The sequence below is a fragment of the Bos indicus x Bos taurus genome, chromosome 3, assembly GCF_003369695.1.
Source record: "Bos indicus x Bos taurus breed Angus x Brahman F1 hybrid chromosome 3, Bos_hybrid_MaternalHap_v2.0, whole genome shotgun sequence".
Lineage (NCBI taxonomy): Eukaryota > Metazoa > Chordata > Mammalia > Artiodactyla > Bovidae > Bos > Bos indicus x Bos taurus.
The window spans coordinates 50,307,435-50,328,540 of record NC_040078.1 but is presented as its reverse complement, the minus strand read 5'-3'; the positions used below and the strand labels follow the sequence as shown (position 1 = coordinate 50,328,540).

The following is a 21,106-nucleotide window of genomic DNA, read 5'->3' as shown; positions in this document are numbered from 1 at the left end:
TTGGCATTGCCTTTCTTTGGGATTGGAATGAAAACTGACCTTTTCCAGTCCTGTGGCCACTGCTGAGTTTTCCAAATTTGCTGGCATACTGAGTGCAGCACTTTCATAGCATCATCTTTCAGGATTTGGAATAGCTCAACTGGAATTCTGTCACCTCCACTAGCTTTGTTCGTAGTGATGCTTTCTAAGGCCCACTTGACTTCACATTCCAGGATGTCTGGCTCTAGGTGAGTGATCACACCATCGTGATTATCTGGGTCGTGAAGATCTTTTTTGTACAGTTCTGTGTATTCTTGCCATCTCGTCTTAATATCTTCTGCTTCTGTTAGGTCCATACCATTTCTGTCCTTTATCGAGCCCGTCTTTGCATGAAATGTTCCTTTGGTATCTCTAATTTTCTTGAAGAGATCTCTAGTCTTTCCCAGTCTGTTGTTTTCCTCTATTTCTTTGCATTGATCGCTGAAGAAGGTTTTCTTATCTCTTCTTGCTATTCTTTGGAACTCTGAATTCAGATGTTTATATCTTTCCTTTTCTCCTTTGCTTTTCGCTTCTCTTCTTTTCACAGGTATTTGTAAGGCCTCCCCAGATAGCCATTTTGCTTTTTTGCATTTCTTTTCCATGGGGATGGTCTTGATCCCTGTCTCCTGTACAATGTCACGAACCTCATTCCATAGTTCATCAGGCACTCTGTCTATCAGATCTAGGCCCTTAAATCTGTTTCTCACTTTCACTGAACTGATAGCATAGTACTGTGTTTCAAAGCTTGTGTGAGTACGGCTAAAACAGTAGAGAAGTCTATTATAGCCAGCAATAGATAACATTTCTTTAAAAAGACAGACTAAAAGTGAATTAGTTAAACGTCTATCTAGAAGTTTTAAAATGAGCAAAATTAGTATAAAAAAGATGATAATGGTATGAAAACTGAATTAAATAAAAAGCAAGTATAAAATAGAATATAAAAAGCCAAAAGTTGTTTTTTCAAAAGACTAGTATAATTGAGAAATATCTGGTGAGCTGATTAAGTGAAAAAGAAGCCAGTAATTAGCAATAATTGTAATGAAAGTGGGTATGTACCTACATGCTTCAGACATTAAAAAATTAATAGAATATTAAATCTTTGAAGAATAATTTTTAATTTGCTTTAAGCATAATCTAAAAGTAGAGATTCTTAGAAAAATAACATAAATTTATCAAAACTTCCATAAGATACCAACACTTCACAAAGAAAATACAAGGGATATTAGAAACTAGCCTTATTCATAAACATAGATGCTTAATCCTAAAAACTAAGCAAACTGCATTTCTGCCTTGGGTCAAAATGCAATTACAAGGACTAGATGTATCCTCCTACCTGAAATAATCAAAAGACTATGAAAATACATGAAACAACAGTTTTGGGGTTTTATTTCTTTTTACTTTTATTTGCTCTTATTTTATGCTGAATGTATTTCTAGTTCATTAACTTTTGTCTCTTCGATTTATCTGGGATATATTTTTCTTCTATGCAGCCTCCTCTTCTGGTTTAGGAGCAATTTATTTTTCCACAAGAACAAATTGTGGAAAATTTGTGGCAGAGATGCTCATGCATGGGTTAATCCAATGCTAGCATTGCAGTGCGTCCTGGGGGATGTTTTTCACCTGGATGTATTCAATGACCAGAAAACCTACATCTAAACCTGTAAGTTAAACATTTCTCTTTGCATTTTTAAGCATTTGTAGCACTCTTTTTGGGCCACTGACTCTGTGTCTAGCTCTATCCACTTATTTGGCCAACTGGCTTTTTCAGTAGTCATGTATGGATGTAAGAGTTGAACCATAAAGAAGGCTGAGCACAGAAGAACTGATGCTTTTGAACTGTGGTGCTAGAGAAGACTCTTGAGAGTCCCTTGGACAGCAAGGAGATCAAGCCAGTCAATCCTAAAGGACATCAACCAAGAATATTCACTGAAAGGACTAATGCCAAAGTTGAACCTGCAATACTTTGGCCACCTGATGTGAAAAGCCAACTCATTGGAAAAGCCCCTAATGCTGGGAAAGATTGAAGGCGGGAAGAGAAAGGGATGACAGAGGATGAGATGATTGGATGGCATCACCAACTCAATAGACATGAGTTTAAGCAAATTCCAGGAGATGAAGGACAGAAAATCCCGTTCTGCTGCAATCCATGGGATCACAAAGAGTCGGACTTGACTTAGCGACTGAACTGAACTGAACCATTGTAACAGAATGGCATACCTTGCTTCTGTAGTGTGGCATCTTTCAGATACTTGGTGGCTTTTTGGACATGCAGACTATTGATGACCTGAGTAATTTTGTCAGTGTTCTTAAAGTTTGGACACAAAGACTCAAGCCTCTTTATTTGCATGATTTTGTGGAGTTTTTTGGCTCCAGTAAATAGTGAACCATTTTCAGAAATCACCTTCAACTGATTAAAGGAAGAACATGAAATGACACTTTTCAAGACACTGGATTTCAGGCAACAATGAACAATGATTCCTTATAGGGGAAAAGGACCCAGCAAACCCTCCATTTCCACCAGCTTATTACCTGGAGAGAGTTTCTAGGCAGTGCACAAGGAGCCCTGGGGAAATCAAAGCAGAAGTTATCGGTTATCCTGAACTGAAGGGACAGGATAGGAATCAGGAGAGTCTTCGAAGCTAGAGTTAATAGGGCAGAGTACTAGAGAGGAGGGAGCTGCACAGAGACAACTCTTGAAATCTACAAACAATTCCCATCAAGTTTACTAGTAAGTAATGATCAGTGAATATATATGAGAAAACTACACAAATCCAAGGAAAGAACCACCTGAACTAATTGGAGAGAGATCAGACAATTGCCTGGAAAATCCCATGGATGGAGGAGCCTGGTAGGCTGCAGTCCATGGGGTCACTTAGAGTTGAACACGACTGAGTGACTTCACTTTCACTTTTTACTTTTATGAATTGGAGAAGGAAATGGCAATCCACTCCAGTGTTCTTTCCTGGAGAATCCCAGGGACGGGGGATCCTGGTCGGCTGCCGTGTATGGGGTTGCACAGAGTCGGACACGACTGAAGCGACTTAGCAGCTGCAGTAGCAGCAGACAAATCTAAGAATAATTTCTCTTCCCACCAGTGAGGGTGGAAAAATCTCATCATTTTCAGGGCATCAGGTGGAATTGTCAAAAGTTTTGCCTCAGGAGTGGAGAAGTAAATCCTAAACTAAATGCTACCCTGGTACCACACAGATACTAAAATTGAGACCTGAAAGAATAAAAATTGTTTCTGAATAGCTTAATCATGTTAAAAAACAAATATCAAGAATAAAGAGTATTTATAGGAATAAACAATAATCATCATTCAATAAGGTTTACTTGAATTTGACTTGTCATCTTGGACCCAATTGATTTTAATTGGTTTACATTATACCCTGGTGGCTCAGATGATAAAAGTGTCTGTCTGCAATGCAGGAGACCTGGGTTCGATCCCTGGGTTGGGAAGATCACCTGGAGAAGGAAATGGCAGCCCACTCCAGTATTCTTGCCTGAAAAATCCCATGGACGGCGGAGCCTGGTGGGCTACTGTCCATGGGGTCGCAAAGAGTCGGACACGACTGGACGACTTCACTTCATTTCATCATTCAATAAAGTAAAAAAGAAGTAAACAGAACTGGACCTGAAAAATACAATGTTAGAACTGAAAATTTTAATAGCTTCAAAAACATCAGCAAACTCCTTTGAAATTAGCTAGTTACAAGAAGAAAGTAAAGGTTGCTCAGTCATGTCTGATTCTTTGCAACCCCATGGACTGTACAGTTCATGGAATTCTCTAGGCTGGAATACTGGAGTAGCCTTTCCCTTCTCCCAGGGGTCTTCCCAACCCAGGGAACAAGAAGAAAGAGTGAGGTAAAAAAGAGTGAAGAAAGCCTGCGTGAATTATGTGATAATCTCAAGCAAATGAAAATAAACATCATTGAATTTCAGAAGGAGAAGAGAGCCAGAAAGAGGCATAAAGTTTATTCAAAATCTAGTGGCTGAAAACTTCCCGAATTTTGAGAAAGATCTAGACAGCCAGGTACATGAAGCTTGAAGGACCAAAAGCAAGATCAACTCAAAGAAGATTACCCTGAAACACATTATAATAAAGTTGTTAAAATTCAAAGACAAGAGAATTTTGAAAGCAGTATGAGAAAACCAACTCCTTATATTCTAGGGAACTTCCATAAGGATATCAGCAGATGTCTCCACAGAAACCTAGCAGACCAGAAGGGAAAAGGATGATATATTCAGAGTACTGAAAGAAAAAAAAAAAAGCCAACTAACACTATACTCGGCAAAACTGTCCTTCAGAAGACATATAGATGGCCAATAGACACATGAAAAAAAAATGTTCAGCATTGCTTATTATTAGAAAAATGGAAATCAAAACTACAATGAGGTATTACCTCACACCAGTCAGAATAGCCATCATAATAAAATTTACAAACAATAAATGCTGGAGAGGATGTGGAGAAAAGGGAACACTCTTGCACAACAATACAACTTCAAAGTTGGTAGGAATGTAAATTGATACATCTACTTTGGAGAACAGTATGGAGACTTCTTTAAAAACTGGGAATAAAACCACCATGTGCACCAGCCCCAAGCATCCAGCATCGTGCATTGAACCTGGACTGGCATCTCGTTTCATACATGACATTTCACATGTTTCAATGCCATTCTCCCAAATTGCACTGGGACGACCCAGGGGGATGGTATGGGGAGGGAGGAGGGAGGAGGGTTCAGGATGGGGAACACATGAGAAAGATTAAAAATTCAAAAAAAAAAAAAAACCACCATGTGACCCAGCTATTTCACTACTGGGCATCTACCCTGAGAAAGCCCTAATTCAAAGTGACACATGCACCCAAATATTCATGGCAGCACTATTTACAATAATTAGGACATGGAAGCAATGTAGATGTCCATCAACAGATGAATGGATAAAGAAGTTGTGGTATAGATGTACAATGGAATATTACTCAGCCATAAAAGGAACAGATTTGAGTCAGTTCTAGTGAGATGGATGAACCTAGAGCCTGTTACAGGGAGTGAAGTAAGTCAGAAAGAGAAAAACAAATGTCATATATTAATGCAGATATATAGAATCTAGAAAAATGGTACTAATGAACCTGTTTGCAGGGTAGCAATAGAGACACAGACATTGAGAACAGAATTGTGAAAACAGTGGGAAAGGAGAAGGTGGGACGAATTGACAGTAGCATTGAAATATATACATTACCATATGTAAAATAGATAGTGGGGATTTGCTATATGATGCAGGGAGTTCAACCCGGTGCTCTCTGACAACCTAGACGGGTGGGATGGGTTGGGGAATGGGAAAGGAGTATAAGAGGGAGGGGACATATGTATAGCCATGGCTGATTCATGTTGATGTGTATAGCAGGGACCAATACAACATTGTAAAGCAATTATCCTCCAATTAAAAAACAAAAACAAAAAACTGTTCTTCAGAAAAGGAGACAAAGATTTTCCCAGACAAAATCTGAGTTCTTCACCACTGCCTTATGAGAAATGTTGAAGGAAGTTCTTCAAGTTGAAACAAAAGACTACTAATTAGTAACGTGAAAACTTACTAAAAGGAAAAGTAAATAGTCAAATTCAGAATAATACTGTAGTGATGGTGCTTTTAACTTTAGGTATAAAAGTTAAAAGACAATAGTATTAAAAAGAACTATAGCTGCAATAACTTGTTAATGGATTACTATATAAACTAAAGTGTGGCATCAATGGCATAAAATATGAGAGGAGAAGTAAAAGTGTAGAGTTTTTGTATATGACTAAGTTGTTATTGCCTCACAATAGACTGTTCTAACTATAAGATGTTTTATGTAACCCTTGTGGTAACCACAAAGAAAAATCTCTAGTAGGCTCACAAAAGATAAAGAGAAAAAACTTAAAGTATACCACTATTTTTTTTGCCATTTAAAAAAAAATAGCAAAGGAAGACCAGAGGGCAACAAAGGAAGCAATTAACAAAAGGGTAATATTTCTTGCCTTTGCTTTTGTTGTCAAATCCAAATAATCATTGCCAAGACCAGTATCAAGAAGCATTTCTCTATGTTGTCTTCCAGGAATTTTATGATTTCAAGACTTTTAAATCTTTTATCCATTATGAGTTAATATTTGTGTATGGTGTAAGATGGGGGTCCAGTTTAATTCTTTTTCATGTGAATATCTGGATTTCCCAAAACTATTTTTTGAGGATAACTATCTTTTCCTCATTGTGTATTCTTAGTGCCTTTGTTGAAAACTAATTGACCATATATGAATGAGTTTCTATCTGGGCTCATTATTCTGTTCCAGAATTATGTGTCTATTTTTAGGCCAGTCCTGTACTGTTTTGATTTCTATAGCTTTATAATGTAGTTTGAAATCAGGCGAGATGCTTTCAGCTTTGTTCTCCCTGCTTAAGATTACTTTGGCTCTTTGGAATCTTTTGTGGGTCCATTTAAATTTGGGGGTTGTTTTTTATATTTCTGCAAAGGTGCAATTGGAATTTTAATAGGGATTGCATTGAATCTGTAGATCACTTTGGTCAGTAAGGACATTTTCACAGTACTAATTTTTCCAATCACAAGCTAGAATATCTTTCCTTTTATTTGTGCCTTTTTCAATTGCTTTCATCAGTGTTTTGCAGTTTTCAGTGTATAGATCTTTCACTTTCCTGGTTAAATTTATCCTTAAGCATTTTATTCTTTTTGATGCTATTATAAATAAGTTCCCTTAATTTCTTTTTCAGAGAGTTTCTCGTATTACCTGCCTCTTCAGCTTCTCAGGTTAGGCTAATTAGAAGCCTGATCTTCAGGCTGCAGCTGGGAAAGTCAGGATTTTAGATATGCAGTTTAGGTTCTTTCAGGGCAAAATCAGGAGCTGGTTGTTTTTGCCTAACCAATCTGTGATGAGCCAGAGGGAATATCCCCTAGAAGTTCTTGTGAACCCATATAGAACTACCTCTTTGTTCTCTGTGATCCTAGAGAACTTGTGAATGCTAAACACCATCATGTCCCACAGGCAGGTGATTTAGGAGCCATTTCCTCAGCTGGCAGACATGGAAGGTAGACTGCTAGGTATTTTTCCAGATTCTGTTAAAGAGAAGCTACAGACTTGGTTTCATTGCTGGGCTTAATGGATTTGGGGTGGGGAGGTGCCTGAAGTTCCCACACACCCTTTCAGTCTCGCACATGACTCCTAAGTGCAAGCCCCATTAGCTCCCAGGTGCAAGCTTATCCGAAGCCTAACCCTCAACCCTTGGAAAGCAATTGGGAAAGTATGCAGTCAAAGCTCTTCCAGGGAGAAATTATTTTTGCCTGTTTCCTCTGTGCTGAGCCTAGGGGTAATAACTATGAGAAATGCTTGCATTTCTGTATAAAACTGCCTATTAGTTTAATGTAGTCCCATGATACTTGTGAATGCTGAGCCCTTTTGGCTCTCAGAGCTAACTGATTTGGGAGCCAGTTCTTCAGGTGGCAACTATAAATGTTGGGATGTTAGATATGTGGACAAGCTCCTTCCAGGGAATAGCTGGGGACTTGGTTTTGCTCTTGGAGTAAGCTAGGGGCAGAAGGAAGGAGATGTTCCCTAAAGGTCTTTCAGGCTCCTGAGAATTTCCCACCCAGATGCAGTCTGATTAAAAGTGAGACCATTGGACAGCAGCTGGGAAAGATGAAATTTAACCCTTCTAGAGAAATACTAGGTGCTGGGTGTTTTGCCTGCTCCCTCTGAACTGAGCCCAGGGGGACAGTTGTGGCAATGAGGATTATTCTTGAGTCCTAAGGTCTAAATGAATTTGTCTTCATAGATTTAAGACTTTCTTGGGACCTGTGACATTTTTCTTTTTTCCAGTTTCTCCTTTTTGGAATGGGAACGTTTATCCTATGCCTGTCCCACTATTGTATTTTAGAACCACCTAACTTGTCTGGTGTCATAAGTGCTGCTAGATGGGAATTATGCTTTAGGATGTATCATAGCTTAAGATTCCTATTTATCTGATTTAGATGTTAGTTAGATGAGACTTTGATGATGGAGTTGGTAATGGAATGGGTTGAGGCTTTTGAGGCTGTTGATATGGGGTGAATGTATTTTGATTTCAAGAAGGAAATTAATTTTGGGGGGCAATGGCAGAGAGCAGAATATTATGCACTGAATTGTATTCTCCCAAAATTCATAGGTTAATGCTCTAACTCCAATATAACTGTATTTGGAGATAGGGCCTTTAAGGAGCCTAAGACGCTCATCCAGTAGGACTAGTGTGTCCTTGCAAGAAGATGAAGAGATACCAGGAGTGCACACAGATAGAAAAAAGGCCATCTGAGGATACCACACAATGATGGCCATCTGGATTTCCAGCCTCCAGAATTGTGAGAAAATAAATTTCTGTTGTTTAAGCCACCAACTCTGTGGTTTTTTGTTATGACAGTTAATTAATATGGTAGCTGATTAATACAGATGGAAATGGGAGTGACTACTATTAGATACAGGGTTTCTTTTTGGAAAAATGAAATGTTCTAAAAGTGATTGTGATAATGGTTCTATTATATACACTCTTAAAAACAGGTGATATGAATTATGTCTCAACAAAGCATTTTTAAAAGTAAAATTCATCATATTAACAAAGTAAAAAATTTAAAAATATCATCAACAGACACAAAAAGCTTTTGACAAAATCTAACCTCCATTTCTAACTAGAAAAAAGTTAGGAAAAAGTCTAGGAGAAAGTATTTTCAAATCATATATTTAACAAGAGATTAATGTGCAGCATATAGGAAGAACTTTAAAAATTCACAGCAACAACAACTATGATAATCATGAAATTTAAAAATGGGCAAAGGGGAGTTGGTAGCAGCAGCCGGGGCAGCGAGGAGGTTCCTGAAGCTCTAGGATTCTCGTGGCTGAGTTAGGGATTTAACTGCCACCATGTTAAGCAAAAGAGCAAAGACCAAGACCACCAAGAAGCTCCCCCAGTGCTCGACCTCCAACGTGTTTGCTGTGTTTGACCAGTCCCAGATTCAGGAGTTCAAGGAGGCATTCAACATGATTGACCAGAATAGGATGGGTTCATCGACAAGGAAGACTTACATGACATGCTTGCTTCCCTGGGAAAAAATCCGACTGAAGAATATCTGGTTGCCATGATGAATGAGGCTCCAGGTCCCATAAATTTTACCATGTTTCTCACAATGTTTGGTGAAAAGTTAAATGGCACAGATCCAGAAGATGTCATCAGAAATGCTTTTGCTTGCTTTGATGAAGAAGCAACTGGCACCATTCAGGAGGATTACCTGAGAGAACTGCTGACCACAATAGGAGACCAGTTTACAGATGAGAAAGTGGACGAGCTGTAAAGAGAAGCACCTATTGACAAAAAGGGGAATTTCAATTACATCAAGTTCATGTATTTTTATTTTTTATTTTATTTTTACAATTACATACGCATCCTTAAGCATAGAGCAAAAGACAAAGACAACTAAAAAGAACTTCAAACTCCAGCCAAACGTTCCTTGTTGCCACTCTGGGTATTTCTGAGACTTTCTCTTAGAGCCTGTTGCATGTCCTTAGCTTTACAGCTTCTGCCTTTCTTGTTGTATTTATTCTCAGCCACTTGGGGCACATGCATCTCTATAATCAGACTGGATGTGGGACTTTTTGTCATTTTAAGAATAGAAAATAGGGTAATTTAACTTACCAGCTGCCATCTACCCTCCCCGCCCCTAGTAACTGCAGTCTACAGAGTCAATATATTTTTTCAGAGAAGGTTATTCACTCAATTTTTTCTGAACCATAATTAAACTTTATGATAAAAATAAAATAAAAATAAATAAAAATGAGCAAAGGACTTGTGAGTAGATATTTCTCCAGAAAAGATATAAAAATGGTGAACAAGCACATGAAAAGATGCTAACTAATCATTAGAATAATGCAGATCAAAACCCCAGAGATACCGATTCACATCCATTAGGATGGCTATTATTTAAACAATAGAAAATAACAAGTGTTAGTGAAGATGTAAAGAAGTTAGAAACCTTGTGTGTGAATGAAGTGAATGTAAAATGGAATGGAAAATAGTATGGCAGTTCCTCAGAAAATTAAAGCTAGAGTTACTCTGTTATCCTGGAGAAGGCAATGGCACCCCACTCCAGTACTCTTGCCTGGAATATCCCATGGATGGAGGAGCCTGGTGGGCTGCAGTCCATGGGGTCGCTATGAGTCAGACACGACTGAGCAACTTCACTTTCATTTTTCACTTTCATGCATTGGAGAAGGATATGGCAACCCACTCCAGTGTTCTTGCCTGGAGAATCCCAGGGATGGGAGAGCCTGGTGGGCTGCCATCTATGGGGTCACACAGAGTGGGACACGACTGAAGTGACTTAGCAGCAGCAGCACTCTCTTATCCAGCAATTCCACTTCTGAGTATATATCAAAAAGAATTGAAAGTAGAGATTTGAAGAGTTATTTGTACACCAGTGTTCCTAACAGCATTATTCATAATAGCCAAAAGATGGAAACAGCCCAAGTGTCCATTGATGGATAAATGGATAAAGAAAATGTAATATATGCATACAAAAATGGAATAATATTGAGTCTTAATAAGGGAGGAAATTCTGATTTATGCTACAGTTGAATGAACCTAGAAATCTTTATGCTAAGTGAAATAAGCCAGATACAAAAGGAAAATATTGTATGGTTTCATTTATATGTGTTACTTAGAATAGGCAAATTCATGGAAATGATGATTCTTGTGACCTGGAAGAAGGGAATGGAGATTTATTGTTTAATAGCCACAGGGTTTTAGTTTAGGATGATGAAAAATTCTGGAGATGGATAGTGGCCGTGGTTGCACAACAATGTGAATATACCTAATGCCACTAAACTATATACTTCAAATGGTGAACTGTATACTTCAAAATGGCTAAAATGGGGAAAATTTTTTGTTATGTATATCTTACTACAATAAAAAAGAAACTTTCAGCAGTCTAAGAAGATTAACTTAATCTGACAAAGCACATCTATGAGAAACCTATAACTGAAACCAAACTTAATGGCAGAAGACTGAATGATATCCTCCTAAGATTGTAAATAAGGTAAAGATCTCCACTCTCACCATTTCTTTTCCACTGTCTTTGTTTGTTTTTGTATTTATTTATTTACTTGGCTGCATCGGGTCTTAGTTGCAGCACATGGGATCTTTGTTGCATCGTGTTTTGTTGTGGCGCTCATGCTTCATGGTTGCAGTGCATGGACTTCAGAGTGCATGGGGTAAAGTACTTGCAACATGCAGGCCTCGTCACAGCATGTGGGATCCTAGTTCCCCAGTCGGGGATCTAATCCACCGGACCACCAAGGAAGTCCCTCTTTTCAACTTTTAATGGGGGTTTCAGTTGGTGCAATATGGAGCAGAAATAAAGGCTTCCAGAGTTGAAGGGATGACAATCCCAATCAAAATCACAGCAGGAGTTTTTTTTTTTTTTTTTTTAGAAATTAACAAACTTTATGTTCGAAACAAGGGAAGCTAAAAATGTGTTGTTTAGGTAAGCATCAGTTCAGTTCAGTTCAGTCGCTCAGTCGTGTCCGACTCTTTGCGACCCCATGAATCACAGCATGCCAGGCCTCCTTGTCCATCACCAACCCCCGGAGTTCACTCAGGCTCACGTCCATCGAGTCAGTGATGCCATCCAGCCATCTCATCCTCTGTCGTCCCCTTCTCCTCCTGCCCCCAATCCCTCCCAGCCTCAGAGTCTTTTCCAATGAGTCAACTCTTTGCATGAGGTGGCCAAAGTACTGGAGTTTCAGCTTTAGCATCATTCCTTCCAAAGAAATCCCAGGGTTGATCTCCTTCAGAATAGACTGGTTGGATCTCCTTGCAGTCCAAGGGACTCTCAAGAGTCTTCTCCAATACCACAGTTCAAAAGCATCAATTCTTTGGTGCTCAGCTTTGTTCACAGTCCAACTCTCACATTCATACATGACCACTGGAAAAACCATAGCCTTAACTAGACAGACCTTTGTTGGCAAAGTAATGTCTCTGCTTTTGAATATGCTCTCTAGGTTGGTCATAACTTTCCTTCCAAGGAGTAAGCGTCTTTTAATTTCATGGCTGCAGTCACCATCTGCAGTGATTTGGGAGCTCCAAAACTGAAGTGTGACACTGTTTCCACTGTTTCCCCATCTATTTCCCGTGAAGTGATGGGACCAGATGCCATGATCTTCGTTTTCTGAATGTTGAGCTTTAAACCAACTTTTTCACTCTCCTCTTTCACTTTCATCAAGAGGCTTTTTAGTTCCTCTTCACTTTCTTCCATAAGAGTGGTGTCATCTGCATATCTGTGGTTATTGATATTTCTTCGCCAATAGCTATAAAGAAAAGCAAGAGAATGTTTAACACAAAAATGAGGATAGTGGTTATCTTTGGAAGTAGTGAGGGAATTTAACTAGGGAGGAGCATGCAGAGAATTTGGGGGATATAGGATGACCTCGGAGAAGGCAATGGCACCCCACTCCAGTACTCTTCCCTGGAAAATCCCATGGATGGAGGAGCCTGGTAGGCTGCAGTCCATGGGGTCATGAAGAGTTGGACACGACTGAGCGACTTCACTTTCACTTTTCACTTGCACGCACTGGAGAAGGAAATGGCAACCCACTCCAGTGATCTTGCCTGGAGAATCCTAGGGATGGGGGAGCCTGATGGGCTGCCATCTATGGGGTCGCACAGAGTCGGACACGACTGAAGTGACTCAGCATAGCATAGGATGACCTGAATAGTGGGTAGATACATTAGTCACTTTATTATTATTTAAACTACACATGAAAATTTCCATATAATTTTACATTACACTGTGTATCCTAGCCTATTTTTAAAAAGTCACATTCCTCAAAAGTCTTCAAATTAAAGGAATATAAGTCGGACACGACTGAAGCGACTTAGCAGCAGCAGCAAACAGGATTTAAAGAGGCTTCAGATAGGGCTTCCCAGTGGCTCAGATGGTAAAGAATTTGCCTGCAACATGGGAAACCCAGGTTTGGTCCCTGGGTTGGAAAGTTCTCCTGGAGAAGGGAATGGCAACCCACTCCAGTATTCTTGCCTGGAGAATCCCTTTGACAGATGAGCTTGGTGAGCTGTAGTCCATACATACATGTAGTTGTGTACATAGAGTTGTACACATCTGAGTGACTCACACACACACACACACACACACACACACACACATAAGATAGGGACTCATTAACATACAACTAGGGAATTCAGAGGAAAAGGAAGAGAGATCAAGGATCTCTTGGAGAAAACAGAAATGAGAAATTCAAATTGAAATGAGAAATTCCAAAATCAAATCCTCTGTCCAAATAATATGGCATCTGATTTGAAAAGACAGTGAAAAGGAAGACTTCTAGGTAGCATTGCACAACTGAGTGAATTGGAACAATGCTCAGGTCTGCACCAGGCTTGTAGATTTAAATTCTAGCTTCTTTCCCCAAAGAGAAATGTTTGTGAAATAAGGGGCACCATTGTGAATTTGATTGTATATAGGACCCAATGTTAAGATCCTACATAGCAAATGGACTTGAGTTTGAGCAAACTCCGGAGATAGTGAAGGACAGGGAAGCCTGGTGTGCTGCGCTTCATGGTGTTGCAAAGAGTTGGACACAACTTAGCGACCAAACAACAGCAACGTAGTAAAAAAATCATGTTTATTTGATTTTTGCATTACTTTCCTATTGCCCCAGATTTAGAGGCTTAAAACAATGTCCATTTATCATCTCATATTTCTGCAGATAAGGTTCTCTGCTCAGAACCTGATGGTCAAAATTCAAGTGTTGATAGGACTTGTGACCCTTTGTGGAGGCTTTGGGGAGGAATTTACTTCCCAGGCTTCTTCAGGTTGTCAGAATTTAGTTCCTTGTGGGTCTAGGACTAAATCTGTTTTCTTGATCTGTGTCTCTCTTTATCTCCAAGCCAGCAACTGGGAGTCAAATCCTCCTGATGCTTCAAAGTGACATCCTCTTCTACCTTTTTTCCCTGCAGCATCTGGAGAATATTTTTGCCTTTAATAGTTTGTGTGATTAGGTTAGATCTGCCTAGGTAATTGTGGATACTTTTTGTAAGGTCACCCTTTTGTAAGGTCAACTAATAACCTTAATTGCATCTGCAAAGTCCCTTCTCTGCAGTACTTAGAGTAGTGTTTGATTGAATAACCAGGGGCAGGAATCTTACAGTAAGGGGGACATCTTTAGAATCCTGCCTATCACAGTTATCATCTATGGCAAGAAACATTTCAGTAATTGAGCATTACTATTCTTATGGCACTGTGCTGGGACATGAAGATTTTAAATGTACAGTCAACTTACTTCAAGGTATATATAATCTAGTTGTGTGGCCATTAATATAAAGGAAATGTTTGTATGGAATGTGGTTTTGTGGAGAATTTGTCTTAAAATACTTTTTCAATTGTATCATCTTGAGTTCAGCCAATTCTTCAAAATTATTCCATTCACTTTCATTTTTAAAAATAAACCCAGTACACTGACTGGGTTTATTCACTTGTCCATATTAACAGTTAAATCATAATTTAACAGTTAAAAAAGAACTTTTTAGTAAGTCAAATTATACTTCTCTTGTTTTATGGTGTCAATAATTTGGGAGGAAGGGGATGAAAACCTAAAAAACAAAACTTACCTGAGATCTAAAACCTGAACCAAATCTTAGATGCCAAGTATTATTGCAATGGAAGCATTTCAGTAGCTTCCTGTACAACATGCTAGTTCTCTTCTTTAAACGGACTAAATAGAAGTGGTACAGCAGTAGGATCATTTTAACTGAATAACCAAATCAGGGAAATGTTCAGTGCTTTAAATATATTTCTCAATAATAATTTTGTAGTCTAGTCATATTTACCTCATTAAATTTGGATATCCTCATGTATTATGATTCATTTGAGAAGTTAATAGCGTGAGCATTTTACAACAGACACTGTCTAAAGTAGTTAGGAGAAGACAGAAAGCTTTTAGTTCATTTCCCCTTGACTAGAGAGCTTAATAAGCCATTTCCTCATGTTGAAATAAAAGCTGTTTAATGAGAATCCAGATCAAATTCTTTTACCGGAAAAGTGTGTGTATGTGTGTGTGTGTGTGTGTGTGTGTGTGTGTGTGTGTGTGTGTGTAATGAGGGCATGCAAAGAGTATTTGATATATCTAAATTCTAGTAAGATAAACGAAAGATTGACACACTTTAAAGTTTCATTTTAGCTATATTGTATTACCCTGATCAGTATTGCTTACCTATTTTGAATGGTACTTATTTTAACCTTTGAGTTCACTGCACAATGGCTGTTCATTTTTCTGTCACCCAAAGATCACATTTAGTGTGTTGTTTTATATCCTTCTAGCCTTCTTTTCTGAGCATAGACATTTTAAATAATTATTAATGAAATATAGTTGATGTACAATATCATGTTATTTTCAGGTGTCAAATCACTATGACACTTGCGTACATTATGGAATGATCACCACAGTAAATCTAGTAACCATCTGTCCCCATACAAAGTTATTGCAATATTATGACCATATTCCGTATGCTGCATATTACATCCCTGTGGCTTATTTACTTTATACCTGGAGGTTTATAACTCACCAGTATTCTCCCACATACCCGCCTTTGCCCTACCACCCATTATGTTCTGTATCTATGAGTCTGTTTTCACTTTGTTTGTTTGCTTTGTTTTTTTATATTCTCACATACTTATGAGAATGTAAGGTATTTGTCTTTCTCTGACTTATTTCACTTAGCATAGTACTCTCTAGATCCATCATGTTGTCAAAAATGGCAAGATTTCATTCTTTTTTTGGTTTGGCTGAGTAATATTTCATTGTACATAAGAGATACATATATATGTAATATTATATATACAGCATATTCTTATGCATTCATCTATCGGTGGACATTTATGTTGTTTAAATATGTTGGCTATTGTAAAAACTGTTGCAATGAATATTGGGGTACATGTGTCTTTTCTAATTAGTGTTTTCTATTTCTTTTGATAAAAATACAGATGTGAAATTCCTGGGTCATATGGAAATTCTGTTTTTATATTTTTAAGAAACTTCTATACTGTTTTCCATATCAGTTGCACTAATTTACAATCTCACTAACAGTACACAGGTTCTCTTTTCCCACATCATCACTCAGTTCAGTCAGTTCAGTCGCTCAGTTGTGTCTGACTCTTTGTGACCCCTTGGACTGCAGCACACCAGGCTTCCCTGTCTGTCACCAACTCCCGGAGCCTACTCAAACTCATCGTGTCCATTGTGTCGGTGATACCATACAACCATCTCATCGTTTGTCATCTCCTTCTCCTCCCACCTTCAGTCTTTCCCAGCATCAGGGTCTTTTCCAATGAGTCTGTTCTTTGCATCAGGTGGCCAAACATCATCCCTAACACTTGTTATTTGTTGTCTTTTTGATGATAGCTATTCTGACCGGTATGAGGTGATATCTCACTGTTTTGATTTGCATTTCTCTGACGATTAGTGATGTTGGCATCTTTTTATGTTGGCCACCTTCTTTGGAAAAATGTCTATTCAGGTCCTCTGCCTATTTTTAAATCAGGTTATTTGTTTTTTCTTTGATGTTGAGTTGTATGAGTTCTTTGTATGCTTTCAATATTAACCCCTATCAGATAGTGTTTGCAAATATCCTTTTGCTTTGTTCATAGTTTCTTTTGCTATGCAAAAGATTTTTAGTTTTATTTAGTTCCATTTGCTTATTTTTGCTCATTTCTCTTTCCTGGTTTTCAAAGCCAGACATTCTGAGGCCTTATCTTCTCAGTACTTGACCTCCATGATAGGGATCCTGAAGTGGGGCTTAGACTTATTTCTCCTTGGGGAGGACCTCTATGATTGTGAAATTCCTTCCAGTTGGGGTGTTGTTGACTTGGAGGTGTGGTCCTGAATATACTACATCTCTACCTCTCCTACCCATCTCATTGTAGTTCCTTCTTAATATCTTTAGTTGTACTCATCTTTTCTGGCAGTCTTCATGTTGTTCTCATAGATAGTTGCTCTGTAAGTAGTTGTGATTTTGGTTTGCCCCGGGGAGGAGGTGATTTCAGGGTCTTTCTACTCTGCTATTTTGCCCACAGTCCCCACAATAGCTAGTTTTTAATCACAGTCTGCTTTTTTTTTTTCTTTCCATTTAACACTGTCCACTACCATGGCTTGATGGTCTCTTGTCTCTGATCTTTTCCAATACCATTGTCTAAGGACGTCCTGTTTCTTTGATAATTAATCTTGGGCTCCCTCACGGCTTAGATGTTGTGATTTCCTTGGCCCTATTCTTTATGATATGCTTATCTGAATGCCTCATCCATTCTCATGACTTCATTTATAGATGTGTAGAAACCCTCCCTGGAAATGACTAATTGCTATTGTTTTGTTCACTGCTATTTTATTTTTGTCAAAGCCTTAGACTATTTTAAATAATTTAATTGTTTTACAGAAAAATATTGTATCTTCCTCAATTTTAGTTTTGCTGTCAGAGCACCTTCAAAAAATTCTATGTCAAGACATTAAAACAAAGTGTTTTTGTTTTTTTCCTAAAATTTTTAGTTGTTTTCCTTTAGTCTTTTCCTGATAAGTGCTTTTTAGGATCCACATACAGGGAATCTCAGCAGCCACTAGAGGGAGCCAGCCACTTACACAATGACTGAGAAATGGGTCTTCATTCCCTGTTCTAATCAATTTCTAAGTCAGAAAAGTCAAGTCTTCTTGGTAAAGGTCTTAGTTAATGTGTTTATATTATCTGTCCTTTGTGATTTGTGCTGATGTATAAACATGACGGCAGAGACGGTTATGGCACACTTATATTTCTCCCCATTTCTCTATGTCCCTCACTACTGGGCAAAATGACCAGTTCAGAGTTGGATTTCTTTCTCAACTTTTCTTTTTCTCCCCCTCTGCCATGATTTTCCCCCTCAGCTGTAAAGTTTATCGTATTATTGTGTTGCTCAACTGAATGGCTGTAATTATAATAACTGACTTTAAAGTGGTCCGGTTTCTTTCCCCCCTTTCTGTATCTACCTTTCCTCTCCTTCCCTCATATATGCCCAGTTCTATTTTCCTGTTTATGTTTAATTTTTTGAATACCTTACCCCTGAAAGCAATGTTACAAGAAATGGGGAAGTTGTGCTGTGCAACACTCCAGGAGTAAGAACAGTCTAACACGGGGGTGAAGTGGAGCCACATTCTGCCTGATTGGCGGAACTGCCTCTGGGCCTGGTCTTCCATAGCAGGTGTGGGTGACTGTGGTACTCCATCATCCAGACAGAAAAGAAATCTCTCCAGGTCTTTCTAGAGAGGAAGAGTAAGCAAGATGGGTGGCTCTGAAGCATCTGGGAATATGGTTCACAACAGTGCACAATGTTAGCTAAATAAGACAATATCCATTCCCATTACAGAGAAAAGATCAAAGAGCCTATAAACTCAAGCAAATATAAGAGTTACCACACTGATGAGACCAAAAATCCATTTAGATCAGTTTTTATTTTTGAAATAATGTCACAAAGAAAGTTTTGTGGGAAAGTATATTGCATATTGAGGCTCTCTCAAAATATCCCTGAAACATCCATTTGTTTTTATAATCCACTACGACTTTTCATCCCTAAAGTATTTAAATTCTTTTGGGTAGTCTTCCATTTCAGATTACAAATCCTCTTGGAATTAGAAGCTCCTGTGTTAGTAGTCATTTATTTATTTTTTAAAAACATTATTGTGTACTTCACGCCAGGCACTGTTTTATATATGTCCTGAGAATACAAAGATGAAAAGACAGAATCCCTTCACCCTTGAAAAGATTAGCATAGTGAGAAAGATTTCTAATGAATAAAGTGTAAAGTAGTAATCTTATCCTAAATCACTTTTTAAAATGATGCTTTCTTCTTCTAATTTATAGATTTATAGAATACACTCAAGCAGACTATACCATTTGTAAGTGAAAGTACTCTACAAAAACATCACTTTTATTATTGAGATGTAGGTTTTTAATGCATATAATAGTTCTTCCTTTCTTTTCTGATTCTGACTTCAGTTACTTTTCAATATGCCTACAGTGTCCCAGGCACTATGCTAGGAATCAAATATGAATATGACATTGCCTCCAACTCTCCAAGTTGTTTATTTTACATCTCCTCTCTCCTTAAACCTCCTACACTTCATCTTCCCCCTCAGCTGGTGATTTCATTTTACACTTCACTGAAGGAACAGAAGTTATCAGGCAATAATTAACTTCATCTTCTCACCACCAGACACTTGCACTCCCTCCTTTCACAATGAAGAAGCATACCCTGCCGTCTCTAGGGTGCTGGATTGCATGCTTGCCTAGTTGAAGATTAACTCCTGCCATGGTCTGTTTTACTTCATGCCTTAGTAATCTCAAGTAAACTCTCCCTAGAACCATATCCTCACCAACTTATGCCCTTTTTTTCACAGTGAGACTTATGAAAAGTTGCTTATACTTGCCGTCTTCACTTCTTCAATTCTCTTTCTCTGTTCAACCCATTCCAATCAAATGCTCGTTGCATTTTTGGAAATGACCATTGCCAAATCTGTCACCAGTGACTTTACCTTGCCAATTTCAGTGTTAGTCCTCAGTCCTCTCTAATTTGACCTCTCTGCTGGATTTGGCAGATACAACCATTTCCTCCTATTTGACACAGAGTTTACTGTTAGCTTCAACCACATGCTCTCAGTTTTCTTTCTATATCACTGGAGTTGTTTCTGGGTCACCTTTTCCTTTACTAACCTCCAAAATTAAAGTGCCCTGGGTCTCTATTCTAGGGCCTCTTTTCTTCTGGACTTAAACTCACTCCATAAGTATATATATATAGTCTCATTGCTTTAAATACAGTCTTTATGCTGATGAATTAGAATTACATGTCTGACTCTGTTCTCTCCTTAGATCTCCATACCTGAATATCTAGCTGCCTTCTCACATCTCCACTTGTGTCTCTTAGCACATCTGAACTATAAGAAGACCAAAACAGAATTGTTAATCTCCCTCTAGAGTTTTGTTCTATCACAATCTTCTCCATCTTGGATAAAACATCCCCAGTCACCCAGTGCTTCTTCTTACCACCCCATCCAATCCATCAGCAATTCTTTTTAGTCTTATCTGCAAAGTGGAACCTGACTCAAAATTCTCACCACCATGACTGCTTCCACCTTGATCCAAGCCACCCTCATCTCTTGCCTAGATGATTGCAATGGCCATCTATTCTTCCTCCGAGTTTACCTTATTGCCCACCACTAGAGAAGCCAGAGAGGCTTTAAAAGTTAATCACATCCCTGGCCTTCTCACCACCAAACACTTGTACCTCCTCCCTACATTTCACTGTGGAAAAAAAAGGGCATAAGCTGGTGAAGATGTGGGTTCTAGGGAGAGTTTACTTGAGGATAATACTAAGGCATGGAGTAGAACAGACCGTGGCAGGAGTTAATCTTCAACTAGACAGGCATGCAATCCAGAGCCCTAGAGGTGGCAGGGTATGCTTCTTCGTTGTGAAAGGAGGGAGTACAAGTGTCTGGTGGTGAGAAGATGAAGTGAGAGAAAACCCTCTGATAACTTCCCATTACCATTAGAATAAACTGAAGTTCTTTCCAAGGTCTCTGAGACCTGCAAAAACTTCTGGACTCCTCTGCTCCCACTCTTACCTTGTTCATGCACTCTGACCACATGGGCCTGCTTTATAGCCCTTGTTTAATGCTAAATGTATTTCTGTCTCAAGCTTTAGCTCTTGCTGTTCCCTATGCCTGGAACACTCTCCCACAGCTCTCTTACCGTGACTGACTCGCTTTCATTAGTCACTTCCTAGAGTTGTCAGTGCAGATGTTGTCTCCTCATATCTTTTCACTACTCTATCCAAAGTATTCTGCCTACCGACTGCCTATCCCCAAAGTAATTCTATACCTATCACCATTTTATTTTTTCACAAGACTTACCATAACCTGAAAGTATTTATTTGTCCACATTGTTTTGGTTTCTCTTCTCACCAGAATGTAAGACAGAATGTAAGGACTCTCAAGT

General features: G+C 38.6%; 1 protein-coding gene and 1 pseudogene across 6 annotated transcripts in view; both read left to right on the top strand.

The window, feature by feature from the left end:
* Positions 1-21,106, top strand: part of CCDC18 (coiled-coil domain containing 18) — a 169,452-nt gene that overhangs the window by 120,925 nt on the left and 27,421 nt on the right. The window lies entirely within an intron of this gene.
* Positions 8,932-9,839, top strand: LOC113889606 (annotated as a pseudogene).